At 41.9% G+C, this 11,236-nt stretch overlaps 1 long non-coding RNA gene across 1 annotated transcript; it reads right to left on the bottom strand.

Moving 5' to 3' along the window:
- Positions 1–1,070: 1,070 nt before the first annotated feature.
- LOC134424029 (uncharacterized) lies at positions 1,071–10,631 on the bottom strand. Its single transcript, XR_010029307.1, has 4 exons — positions 10,426–10,631; positions 8,623–9,009; positions 4,570–4,779; positions 1,071–1,224 (listed from the first exon to the last, which is right to left on the bottom strand). It is a non-coding gene; the product is annotated as an uncharacterized LOC134424029 (long non-coding RNA).
- Positions 10,632–11,236: the final 605 nt, after the last annotated feature.

Consider the following 11,236-nt stretch of genomic DNA (forward strand, 5'->3'; position numbering starts at 1 on the left):
AGTTACTTCTATGATTAATTCTTATAAATGGTCCCAACTTAGAGAGCAGACTGAGGTCATGTTTAGCTGTGGTCAAAACAACAAAATACTGGTGTGCATAAAAAATGATAATTAAGAAGTTGACAAATGTTAGATAAATCAGTATTTTCATATGGAAGGAAGTGTAATGATATGAGTGGCAATGATCTCAATAAAGGATATGTCAGGGAGAGGTGAAATTAATAAAAGGATGAGAAGAATGACCTGGGCAAGAGAAAAGACAAAGTGAAAGATGTGTGGTTTTTACCCTAAAAATGAATCAAGCATGAAAGACCTTGATTAAAAAACAACAACAACACCACCACCATAAAAATTGTAGCATATTACAGAAAAGGTAGAACTTGAACCTCAGTCCTTGCTTTCTTGTAACAGGAAACAAAGCAAAATTTGTTGTGAAATGAAAAAATAATAATAACATAAACGTGTAATTATATTACAAAACCTAATTCTTAAGAAAAATCATTGAGACCAACAGTTTCACAAGATTCAGAAGAGTTTCAGTGGCTAAATTGTTACCTGTGGGACTGGAGAGCAGTCATTTCTTTGACTAAAAACTTGTGGGAATTATATGAAAATGCCATGGTCATGTTTTTGCCATGCAAACAGATTTAAGGCTGAGATCTAATGCATACAGCAGATTATTCTTTACCTATGGGGCTTCTACATCTTCCCCCAAATTACCTGCTGGGGGCTTCCATTGGAAACAAAGCAGGAGGCTGTGTGTGCACCAGGTGAGCAAATTCTGTACTGCACGTTGTTGTGGTGAGTTGTGTTTTGCAGTGATCCTGTTCTTTCTTATACTGAAACCACAAACAGGTTGCAGCAAGCCTGAGATGCAACTCAATGGACCAAACAGTGGCTTCCTGATTTGCATATTATTTACCCTGAATTATAAGAGCAGGCAGCTTCCTGGGAAAAAAAAAATTACTTAAAGTGATGCAAACCTTTACATTTCTGCAGAACAGACAAAAGGGTCTCTGTTATTTCCCTGAGCATGCTACTTCTTCAAACCTAAGAACACTGCCTAGCTTCATAGCTATCAAATTTGGGCTCCCAAATACCCAACATGAAGCTCAAGGCTGCAGAAACATCCTTCTTTGGGTCCTGCTGAAGTTGTTCCATCTCTCTCCAAATTGTTGCTGTTCCTTTTGGGCTGACTTGATTGAAGATCCATGGAGTTCAGTACTGCATGAACAGTTAAATCTCTGTAAATACCTGATAAGGAATACACATGGAAGAGAACCCCAATCTCATCCTTTCTGAAAAATATAATAATTCCATGCTTTGGTTATCAGCCCACAAAATGAATGGAATGGTAACACTTTATGTGAATGGTAATGAGTTAATTAACATTTCTCAAAGTCCTAGAACCTCAGATTAATAGTGCTCTGGAGTATAAAGACATAATATTATTTCATTGAGCATTTGTCATTTAAAAAGCTCTATGCCTAAAGCTTTAATCAAGCTCTGTAAGATGAGGGCAATTTCCTTTTTGCCACATTTGGGTCTCATCTCTGCTAAGATGCATGTGTAGTTAAACCCTGTATTCCTTGGGGAGGAGCACGGGTGCCACTGTTTGTAGGATCATGGGAGGCAAACCCAGCACTAGAATCCTACACTTGAGAAAGTTGGAAGAGTTATTTTAGGAGATGCTTTTCCTGAGTTTACAAATTGTGTAATAAGTTGTTTCTATTAGCACAGAATAAAATCTTTTCAGTTAATTATTGTTTTGCTAAAGTTACCAAGTAATAGAGTTTCTAAAATGTCTTTTTTTCTAACAGAGACTGCTATTTTTTGTTAGATGAAACAAATACTGGCTACCATATATGAGTCAGTTTTGGTAGCCCACGAACACATTCATTTTGGGTACAATTCCTCTTTACACAATGGATTTTAACCATTGTGTAGGAAATTAATGTATAATTTACCATTATACCAGAAAGTACTCTTTCGAACACCCACGAATTTTCAATAACACTGCTACAGAAGGCAGAGCTTTCAGTGGTGGTCAAGAACACTTATTTGAGTGGCACAGGTATGTATGTGTGACTAAAGGCTAAAATTCCACCGTCACTTGGCAGCTGTGGCACTGCCACTGCCAGAGGAGCCCGGCTGGAAGCGCTGTGATCCCGGTGGCTGGGACGGCTGAGCCAGCACCTGCAGGTGACACTCTCCACACAGGGACTGCAGAGAGCCCAGGAGCATTCCCTTTTCCATAAAAACCTGGCAAAAAAACCCACACAGAGCTCCACGTGTCACCCAAGTGCCACACCAGGCTGAGTGCATGGTGCCAGGTGCCCAACCGGGTGGGAATGCCCCTTCCTGTTGGAGCGTGTTTTTATGTTTTATAATGGTTTTGTCTTTGTATCCCCTTATTTTCCCCAAATGGTTTACCCCAGAGTGTATCCCCTCCCTCTACCTGTGTAATCCCTTCCTTTGCTGAGATCATCCCCAAATCCCCGCCCTGTCAGTCTCTCAGTCACTCAGCATCCCATCCCCTCCATCTAGAACTTTCAGTCCAGGACATTGAGTGATTAGCCAGAGGCCAGGGGTCAGCCCCCCAAGTGTTACCCCACATTTCCCAGTATCCATCCCTTGAGTTTCCTTATTAGTAAGTAAATGTTTTCTACTTTAGGTTTGCACCTCTCCCGGGCTCTCAGCAGGAGCCCCCTGAGTTGCAGGGGCTCCCCGGAGCTCCTTGGATTAACCCCTGCTAAGAGTCGGCCCCTTCATCTTCCACCGCTGTCCCAGCACCTCCTCTGCTGCAGGCGATCAGCCTGGCTGTCCTTCTGTACCCGCAGGATCAGCCTGGCTGTCCTTCTGTCCTTCCATACCCCAGGGATCAGCCTGGCTGCCTTTGGAACCCCCAGGGATCAGCCTGGCTGCCTTCTGTCCTTCCATACCCCAGGGATCAACCTGGCTGCCTTTGGAACCCCCAGGGATCAGCCTGGCTGCCTTTGGAACCCCTGGGGATAGGGATCAGCCTGGCTGCCTTTGGTACCTCTGGAGATGGGGATCAGCCTGGCTGCCTTTGGTACCCCTGAGGATCAGCCTGGCTGCCCTCTGTAACCCCGGGGATCAGCCTGGCTGCCTTTGGAACCCCCAGGGATCAGCCTGGCTGCCCTCTGTACCCCCGGGGATAGGGATCACCCTGGCTGCTTTGGTACCTCTGGAGATGGGGATCAGCCTGGCTGCCTTTGGTACCCCTGGGGATCAGCCTGGCTGCCCCCTGGGCACGGGAGAGTGCCCCCACCCCGCTGTCCACGGTGTTGGGGGTGGCCAGGATTCCCTCAGTGGCACTCAGAGCACCCCGGGGCTGTGCCCACTCCTGCCTGGGAGCTCTGCAAGCAGAGCGTGGCACTGTGAAACCCCTGCCAATTGCTAAAAACAGGTTAGAAACTGTGGTAAAATAGCTGATAGTCGTTATGCATCTACTGTTAGCTTGGATGTTATATGTAAAAGGGGTTAAAAGGGGAGTTATGAGAAATACAGTACTCAAGGTACCATAACATATTGTCTTATATATCAGGAGTTCTATATCATTATAATGCAAGGATTCCATGTTGCCAGAGGTTCATACCTCCTCAATGCTTCGCATAGGCAACTCCTCTAAGCACTGACTCCTCTTAGTCCTTGCAGCAGCCATCTGACTCCAGTTCCCCCCAATCCACTCTTTTGTACCATTGTTCTTATTGGGTACAGGTGTGGCCTGTTAAGATCAGGCCTGCTCCTAATCTTTAGTAATTGCTCCAGCTGCAACTCTTTGGGGGATAAGATTACATCCTATACCATCTTCATTTACCCATACGGTGTCCCCCTACCATAACACACCTCAGTGAGTGCACCACGAGTCAGCCTGGACAGAACTGTCATGGTCAATCAAGCATATTAAACCTTCATGCAAATGAAGGATCCAAACAGAAACCAACCCAAAGGGACAAAAAACAGGATAAAAAAGGGCATGTGACCCAGGGAAGCTGTGCTGTTCCCCTGGGACATGGGGGCCATTGCTGCTGAGCAGCCCCAGCACTGGCGCTGCTCCATCCCTGATGGGAATTGCTCCTGCTCGGCCCAGGCCCCCTCTCTTCAGGCCTTTCTTTTTGTTATAATAAATACTGAAATCACTTTAGTACTGGGAACCTGCTCCTGTTTTTATCAGCTTGGGGGCTCATGACAGGTGAGCTCCTCCTGAGGTGTTTTTAGCCACAACACAGAAACTTCTCTTGCAACCCCCAGTGCTTCTTCTCCTTTACAAGCAGCGAAGCTGAAATAAGATTTTTATTCTTATTTCAAGTGTTTGGGAAAAAAGCAATGCTGACTCCTCTGATTTTTATATCACATTTTGTTTGCTGTTTCAATTTACTAGTTGTCAGCCTGGCCCATTTAATATTAAAAGCTACTACTGCTGACTTCAATATGAAAATGAAGATAAATTCAGGAAGTGCAAGCAATAATTCTGCTCATGATGCAACAGCCAGGGAGCTTATTCAGTCCTAAGTGCATTAGTGGTGACACAAGAACAGGACAAACCTGCAGGAGAAGGACTCGTCTAAAGAGAAAGCAAGCAGATCTTTCTTTCATGTAGAAGGATAGCAAAGTTGTTAAAATACATGTACTTTCAGCCTACATTCACAGTAAAAGCACAAGTTCAGCTTGCCCAAGCCTGGTTTGCAGGTCTGTGATCCAGCTGTCCTGGTCTCGTTCTCATAAGGTGACTCCATCAGCCAGGGAAGTGGGGTTCTGCTGAAAACAATGGGGAATTCATTCTGTTGTTAATTGAATTACCTCACTTCCTTTAACTATTACTTTTGGAAGTAATGTTTATCTTTATTATTTGTTGTACTAGCATTAATTAAATATTAATCATTATAATTATATACATATTACACAACATACTGATTTTGCACATATACTATACAATAGAGAGTAAAGGTCTTATAACATGCTATTGAGATTAAATGTTACATCTTTCCAGATTAGAGGTATTTTTCACAATGGGAATGCTTTAATACAGACATTTCAGTTACTTTGGTTTCTAGAAAAATATTTTTTTTGCTATCATAGGGCCTGATCTCCACAGCTTAATTTAACATTTAAATTTAAATATGCACATTTAAAAGGCAGCATAACTAAACTCTTGGAATATATTCCTTATTCTACACTCACTTCTCCAAATGTCCCTCACTGCTGCAGTGAATAGAATACATATCTGAGGATGAGGAATTCTCAGCACCAAACAGGAGGTGACTTTAACTGTTCTGGTCATGTGCATATTAATTCAAAGCTCTGGCAAATTCCCCACGTGTGATATTTCAATTGCAAGTGGAGTCCCTGAAGGGAAGCAAAGACAGCTTTAAAGCACTACTCACACGCAGTTCTTGGCAGCTGACCCACTAAAGCAGAGCTCTGAGGCTTGGGCTTTGCACCACTCCCATTTCTGCAATGGTTTCCTTCCTCCTCTCTTGGTGTGGCTCCTGCTGGGAATGTGACCCACATCACTGGAGAGGCAGGGATGTGCCAGCCTGCATCTGCTACAGAGCAGACTAAAAATACCCCCAACTGGACAGTGTCATTTGGTGCACAGCAGCACAAAGGCTGGGAATGAAAACTGGGCTGTCAGCAAAGATAAATGATGGTTCAGCTGCATGCCAAACCAATCTCGGGGTCTTAGAAAACCCAGAAACAACCATCTGATATTCTGCTATAAACTTAATCTCTCAAGATTTATTATCATTGCAATTTAATGAATTTGCAGCAGTGAAAGCGTAATAAGAATGTCTCACCCAAGTTTACTATTAATATTTTAAGAAATGAGCTCATCTTGCAGCTTGTTTCAGTTCAAGGAAGTTCTCTGGAAATGTAGATTTTGTTCTAGAAGATGCTACCCTCAGGTTGACGTTTTTTCCTCTGCATATCAGATGACCCTGATTCTCTTGCCACTCTCTCTCTTTAAAATCCCAGTTCTATAGACTGAATATTTTCAAAAAGATCTATATGTTACTGCTGCCCTTTCTACAGATTCTGTTTGAACCACCTGCCTGTTTGATTTTGCTTGTCTGTATTATGAGACACTTGAATTTAAAAGGTATGGTCATAGAGGGGGTAAAAATCACTACACTGCAAATAACTGCCAGTTCTTAAATTACAGATACAACTTCATACCTCATCATTCACTATACCATCCAATTTTTCAGGGGATAAGCTCTCCAGATCTTTGCATTTTTGAGGAGTTCAAATTCCTATAGAATTGGATTTTGAGGATATTTATAAATATTATTATTAATAAATAAATTGGTGACCTTGAACCAACTTCGCACCTTCATTTTATGTAAAATGGGAGTGTGATTAGATACAGAATGGAATCATATTAAATGCAGGTCCTGGGCCCTCAATGAGATCTATGTGCAAATGGATCTCACTGGAAGAGCAGGACCATGGTTTTTAAAATTCATAAGAAAAAAACATGACTGAAGCTAACAAACTTTTGCTACTGCTACTATAGTCATGGCTGGAACCCCCCAAATTACCTGTATACCATTGTACAGATGGAGGAAAGATCTATACAAGGATTTCTGTTCATATGTTTTCAGGAAAATGATTGCAGACCCTTAAAAACATAGGGTGTAAAACCACTACAGATTGAACTTCATTCTTATTATGTTCTGTTCTGGTTTGCCAAACCTGCATGCACAGAAACCAGGAGAGAGAGAGAGCTCCAAAGCCTTATGAGCTTGTTTTCCTCAGGAAACCACCATTCCTAGAATTACATGATGAAGAAAAACATGGAGTTGCCTGGAACTTGCAATCAGAAAGGCCTAAATTAGCAACTCTGAACACTATCAGTGGCTTTTTAATCCACATGAGGAGAAAACCACAACTTCTGCTAGGGACGTGTGTGTCTAATATCCAAATTTGACTTTTCTGTAACCATCCATCCCTGGGATCACCCTCCATACACAGGCAAGAGTTCATTAGTTTAATAGAGGGGTCAAGCTCATGTTTGTGGGGAGTTATTCCAGGAAATAGAAAATTGTGTTACCCCAACAAATCTACGGATTATTTATTCTTTAGAAACAATATTGAGCAGACTGGGGGATGCATGTGCATGTTCTACATTTTAAGTTGAAAACACTATAGGAGAAGTTTTTCATGCTTTTGTGACTACTTATTGATTAGGTTTTTTATTTCCTATATGTATTTCAATCTCTTTTCTGCTCCTTTTTCTTTTATGCTAAACCAAGCCTTTGTCAACTACATCACCATGGCTGAAATATTTTCCCATTAAAAAGGAAGAAGAGCTTACCCTGTATCAAATTTTTTATTGCCTTCTCATCTCCCAGCTCCTGGAATTACAATGATCCTTGAGATGTGAGCACAGTCTGTTGACACTCAATATCACTATCTAAGGTTAACTTTGCAAGAATTATATGATCTAATTTCCTAACTCCCGGAATTCTGAAAGAAAAACTAACATATGCAAAACTCAACAACAGAAAACAACTGATGTATAGAATTTGTCTTATCCCCCTTATCTTTTAGTAACTGGTGGCTTGATGGGTGCCTAAAAGGATCTGAAATGCACATATTAGAGTATCTTGACTCATTACTGTGAAATGGAGAAAAGATGCATCTATAGGTGCTGTTTATCTTGTCTTTGAATTATTCAGCAGTGCACACACAAAGGAAGATCTTCCTCCCCTCAGCTGTCAGTTGTTGCCACAGGGCTGTTGTCTCACGGTCCCCATGCTCACAGATGGGACAACTCACACAAGAGTTGCATAATTCATATGTGCACTTCTGGTGGGACTGATGGTTTGTTTCCTGCCTCTCACACCAGGCACAACTGTGATCTGATAGTCTGATACAGACCTGGTAGCTTAATCTACCTTCTTTTACAATAATGCAATTGATTAGACATCATGCAAAAGAGCTGGGAACCACAATTATCAATTTCATCAAAGCTACACACAATTTGTATCGACAGATGAATTGTGACCTTTGGAGCCCAACAACAACAGAGAGGTTTGTAGGTGCCTCTTGGAACAAGGAGGGCACACAAATTGAGACAGGGGATGCAGAGAGCACCATTAAGCATCATTCAGACATCAAGGGCATCTCTCTGCCTGGTGCAGCTGAAGGATCTCAGTTCTGTGGGATGCCAGAGAAAGAACTTCTGGTAGCCCTTAATTTTCAACTGTGGAATTTCTGAGCTGTGAAGAAGAAGACAATAGCAGAGTGAACCATAATCCCTGTGAGATCTGCTTCTGCATCCCTGGCATGTGTCCAGCAGTGCAGGATAGCTGCACCTGATAACAGAGCCCGTTGGTATTTTTGCTGAGAAAGCTTAAAGAGCAAACAAACAAACAAAAAAATTACTGGGCACTGTATCATCAACTTAAGTTTAGCGATGAGGGGAGCAAGCTGCTCAAACCTGGTATCAGATGTGGGGAGGAGAGCCTGGCCCCGCAGAGCCTGATGATACAAACAAACCAAGCACAGCCTTGGCAGCAGTTCCTGAGAAAGTATGAAGGCATTGGAAGCTGACTAAACAAATCAGGAACCTGAAACCACCAGTGAGGTCACCTGTGCTGGTGCCAGGGAGGTCACCTGTGCTGGTTTTCCTGTTGGAGCCAGAGGAAAATGGTCCTCAGCCAGTCGAGCACGGAGGGCTGCACTCTCCATGGAGGACAGACGAGGCTGCATTGCCAGGTTTTGGTAGATAAGACCCACTCTTTGTCAACATCCTGAACATCTTCTCAAGCCAAAGCTCTGTGGTGGCCAGAGAGGAGCTGATGGGCATTTCATGATGCCACCAGGAGACCTGGTCTGGTTGGACAGGACGCCCCAAAGAGGCTCTGCATGGTGGGTACAGCAGGGCTGGTTGGATCCGTCTCACAGTGGTTCCTGGCAGTGGATTCCTGCCTTGCTCTAAGGAGGGTGCTCACATCCCAGTCTCAGGCACAGAGGGACCTGTGATACACAGTGAAACACTGAGCATTTCAGTAATTAATGAAGAATCTACTGAAGCAACACGTGACAAACATATGTACATCTACTACAATTTCCTCTATGCTATCAAGTAATTCAGCAAAGTTTCATCCATAAAATATTAACTTATATGTTTCCCTCTTATCCTTCTGTTCAAACTTCTTTCACAACTCCATGTTCTCAATTACAAAATTACTCCTTATCTGGCAGTCTTCCACAATAAAAATCTGTATAGGCAAAAGGTAATAACAGTACCATTAAGGCAGCTGAAATTCAGTTGCCTTTGTTACAGTGCCCTGACAAAAACTAAGTCAATGCAACAGCATTTGGGCCCCTATCCAGTCCCCCTGCAACAATCCCATGACACAGGAATTACCACATGGAAATGATTTAAAACTACCATTTAGGCTTCTTTCTAGACCACTTTAAATATTTATATGTATTTATAAACATGTATTATTTTTGTGTATTTATATTAACATAAGTTAAATAAAATTTACTATTTGTATGGTAAAATGTTTAGTATAGACTGTTAAAATAACAATTTTATATCCAATATAAGATATTTACTAAAAAAGTCAAATTTTGTTATCTGAAACATATACAACCCTTTAATGGAATCAGTTGAATGAGGTCAAACAAACACAACATCATTTGGTGGTCAGACTCTAATTTCTAACATTCAGTAGTAGGACACTATTTTTCTATGCCTGTTTATAAATGTTCTAGAATTAATTCTAAATTTTGTTTCACTTCTTCCTAAATAGTATTTGGACTCTGTAATATTACAAGTCCTCAACACCCTATTAATGAGTGGGGTCAGTTACATAGATTTACATTTTACTTTTTGTCAAATCTTATTGTGCCATATATTTAAATGCCAAATTAAATAGGAAAAAAAATCAGTCTAGTTCTCATTCCCACATTTGCAGCATATCTGTTTTAAAACAATATTTGAAGTTCTAGTATGAACAGTTATTTTGTCTCACAAATATTCTCTCAGCTCCTCTGTGTTTGCAGCATACCTTGAATGGTTCTAAGGCAATTGTTAATGCCTTACTGAAAATGAATTAATGTTCATTTGTTAATCATCAGAATGATTTTTTAAATATAAAGATTTCTCCAGTATTGAGATGGCCATGCAAACTATTTTACCACAGCTGGCTGAGAAGTACATTTTTGTGGTTTTGCAAGCTGATTCCTTTTTGTGAAAGTTTTCAAAAAAACAAGGAAAATTAAACAAGGATCCCAGACATCTGAATCACCAGACAGTCAAAAAGAATTATGCATATGTTTAAGTATTTGACTTCCTAAAGCAAAAATATGGCAAGCCAGTGACCCCTTTGTGTGTGCAGTTGGGAGCAACCAATTCCAGGCTGCACCAGGCAAAGGATTTACCTCAGAGCCTAGTCCTTCACTCAAGCCCAACTGGAAGTCAATTCTGTAAGCAGAACAACAATTTAAAACCAAACACAGCTCCTTCTTCTCTGGACTAGGGACACTGACCTTATAAATATCTGAAATTCTTCCACTGCCTGTAAACAAAAATGGACTGCAGGCAGTCATGATCATGTGTCACTCTGACAAAACATTCTCACTCCTTGGCTACTTTTTGGAAAGGTTGTTTGCTGTCAATCAAGTCACAAGTTCTGTTTATAATAATGGTGATGACATCAGACCTGTGGAAGAGAAGATTAGTATGGGGAATCTAAATATATAAACCAGAAGGTCATGGGACACATCCAGAGTCAGCTGAAGTCAGCGGCCTCCGTTCAGTTCGATCACAACTGGGCTGATCCATGTAGGATTCAGAGGTAGGATTCATACTTAATTTCTTTATTTTCCCTATAACCAGTATGGCTTGCAGCCTTGAATTTTTTTAAGGCGACCTGGATCTTTGATTTGTCTGACAAGAAAAGGTGATTGTCCCTCTTTTATTTTTAGGTGGCCATTTATAGCCAGCCACGCTCAGTGTTTCCAGATGGGACTGGCCCTGTGGAGGGAGCAGCAGGAGCAGCTCCAGAGAGCTCTGGGGGCTCTGCCCACGCCTGCTTTTGCCAGTTGCTGCTGTTTACAGAGGCCTGGGCAGGAGGCCAAGTGTGTGCTAAGCCTCAGGTTGGACACAATGGTGGGCAGAGCACCGAGGGCACAAAGCACAGGTCAGCAGCTTTGCTGGCAGGCAGAAAAGGACTCAATTTCATTTGTCTGA

The sequence above is a fragment of the Melospiza melodia genome, chromosome 13 (assembly GCF_035770615.1).
Source record: "Melospiza melodia melodia isolate bMelMel2 chromosome 13, bMelMel2.pri, whole genome shotgun sequence".
In the NCBI taxonomy this organism is placed as follows: domain Eukaryota; kingdom Metazoa; phylum Chordata; class Aves; order Passeriformes; family Passerellidae; genus Melospiza; species Melospiza melodia.